General features: G+C 40.3%; 1 pseudogene; it reads left to right on the top strand.

Moving 5' to 3' along the window:
- The first annotated feature begins 392 nt into the window (after window positions 1–392).
- Window positions 393–2,434, top strand: LOC118895872 (annotated as a pseudogene).
- The last annotated feature ends 469 nt before the right edge of the window (window positions 2,435–2,903 follow it).

The raw sequence follows: 2,903 nt of genomic DNA, 5'->3' as shown, positions 1-2,903 counted from the left end.
GGGCACGCTACGCGAGCACGTGGAGGAGAGCGCGAGGCGGGGCGCGCGGCGTGAGAGGGGGCGGGGCGCGCGGCGTGAGAGGGGGCGGGGCGCGCGGCGTGAGACGGGGCGCGGCGCGCGTATCGGCGCCGCGGCCGTGTGACGCGTTTTCAAATCTTCAACCGCCGCAGCCCACTCGTTTGTGCTTTGCCACTTCCTCCTTGGCGCCCTGGGGCCGAATTCCGCCCCCCGAAACCCGGCGGGCAAACGCGGCATCTCTACTGCGTGGGTGTGGTGGCCCGCTGAAGGGGAGAGGCTACCAGCCGGTCAACGGGCCTCGAGGAGCCATGTTTCCGCGGCCGCCTGGCGCGACACCCTCTCCGGACCCAGCATGTAGGTGCCAGGCGGCTGCCATGAACTCCAGAGCCATGAGGATCCACAGCAGAGGACATTTCCAGGGTGGAATCCAAGTCAAAAATGAAAAAAAAGACCGTCTTTGAAATCTCTGAAAAACTGATAACAAACCAGAAAAATCCAAATATAAACCACTCTGGGGTAAAGTATTTTACATTGACTTACCTTCTGTCACCATATCTGAAAAACTGCAAAAGGACATTAAGGATCTGGGAGGGCGCGTTGAAGAATTTCTCAGCAAAGATATCAGTTATCTTATTTCAAATAAAAAGGAAGCTAAATTTGCACAAACCTTGGGACGAATTTCTCCTGTACCAAGTCCAGAATCTTCATATACTGCAGAAACCACATCACCTCATCCCAGCCATGATGGAAGTTCATTTAAGGCTCCAGATACAGTGTGTTTGAGCAGAGGAAAATTATTAGTTGAAAAAGCTGTCAAGGACCATGATTTTATTCCTTCAAACAGTATATTATCAAACGCCTTATCATGGGGAGTAAAAATTCTTCATATTGATGACATTAGATACTACATTGAACAAAAGAAAAGAGAATTGTATTTACTCAAGACATCAAGTACTTCTGTAAGAGATGGGGGGAAAGAGTAAGTATTGGCACACACAAAGCAAGAACAGGTAGACTCAAAAAGCCTTTTGTAAAGGTGGAAGATATAAGCCAGCTTTATAGGCCATTTTATCTTCAGCTGACCAGTATGCCTTTTATAAACTATTCTGTTCAGAAGCCCTCCAGCCCATTTGATGTAGATAAGCCATCTGCCACCCAAAAGCAAACTCAGGTTAAACTAAGGATCCAAACAGATGGTGATAAATGTGGTGGAATCCCAGTTCAACTCCAGTTAAAAGAGAAGAAAAAAAAGGGATATTGTGAATGTTGCTTGCAGAAATACGAAGATCTCGATACCCATCTTCTAAGTGAGCAACACAGAAACTTTGCACAGAGTAATCACTATCAAGTTGTTGATGACACTGTATCTAAGTTAGTTTTTGACTTTGTGGACTATGAAAGAGACATGCCTAAAAATAAAAGAATAAAATACAATGTTGGATCCCTTTCTCCTCTTACTGCAAATGTCTTGAAAAAGTCTGAACCTAAAGAAAAGATGGAATTACAACATATTTCTCAGAAAAACTCCAGGGAAAATGTACAGGTGATGGAGCACGGTTTCCTGTATAAAGAAACCTAGGAACCTGAACAAAAGTTTATGTCTACTTCAGAACACATCCCACACCCTTCAAGTGAATTAAGAGGACATGATGATAAAACATCTAATAAATGTTCCATGTTAAATCCAGCTGAAAATGACATAAAAGAAAATTTTATATCTCTAAATTTTATATCTCTATCTCCACATAAAAATAAACAGGAATGCATTCTTGATGTTCCTGAACATAAATTAATTATAAATGAAAATGACTGAGAAGTAAGGGTGGATCACTGTCCACGTAGACAACAGGCATCTGTACAAGTTTCTCATTTCAGTACGGATAATAGTGCATCTCAGCCAAAACAAAAGTCAGATACTGTGCTTTTTCCAGCAAAGGATATGAAGGAAAAGGACCTTCATTCAGTATTTCATCATGATTCTGATCTGTTAGCAATAAACAGTTCACAGGAGCACCTAACAATTCAGGCAAAGGCTCCATCCCAAAGCCCTCCTGAGGAACCCAACCCATGTGACATCAAGAATATGGATAGTTTACCTTCTGGTAAAATCCATCGGAAAGTGAAAATACTATTAGGAAGAAATAAAAAAGAAAATCTGGAACCAAATGTGGAGTTAGATAAGAAAAGAACTGAATTTCTTACTACACAAGAAGAAAACAGAATTTGTAGCTCATCAGTACAATCTCTACTGGACTTATTTCAAACCAGTGAAGAAAAGCCAGAATTTTGGGGTTTCACAAGCTACACCGAAAACAGTGGTGTATGTGATGTTTTAGATATTTGGGAAGAGGAAAATTCAAATCTGTTATCAGTGTTTTACTCTTCCCCTTCAACTTCTACATTTTCTGGTTTTTAGATTTAAAAAAACAAATACCTTTCAGAAGCAAAAAAAAAAAAAAAAAAAACCATATCTGATACAACTCACCACACCAAAATGGCTAAAATGAAAAAAGTGAAAAATACCAAATGTTGCTGACATACAAAGCAATTAGAACCCATATAAACTGTTGGTGAGATTGTAAATTTGTACAACTCTTTTAGGAAATGTTTTTAAGGTATCTACTCAGGCAGAATATGCCTAACCTGTAGCCCAGTAAATTCAGCTCCTAGGTATAATCCTAACAGAATTATGTACGTATGTTCACCAAATAAACAAAACCAAAACACGTGCTAGAATATTCATAACTGCTCTTCTGAATTCAAATGACATCAAAAGCATAAAGGAGAGATTTTAATATAGTCACACAATGCAATACTGTATAGCAGTGAGAATGAACAAACTACACATGAATCAATATGTATAAATGTCATAAACACAACATTGA

Source organism: Balaenoptera musculus, chromosome 5, assembly GCF_009873245.2.
Source record: "Balaenoptera musculus isolate JJ_BM4_2016_0621 chromosome 5, mBalMus1.pri.v3, whole genome shotgun sequence".
Lineage (NCBI taxonomy): Eukaryota > Metazoa > Chordata > Mammalia > Artiodactyla > Balaenopteridae > Balaenoptera > Balaenoptera musculus.
This window is presented reverse-complemented; position numbering and strand designations above follow the sequence as displayed.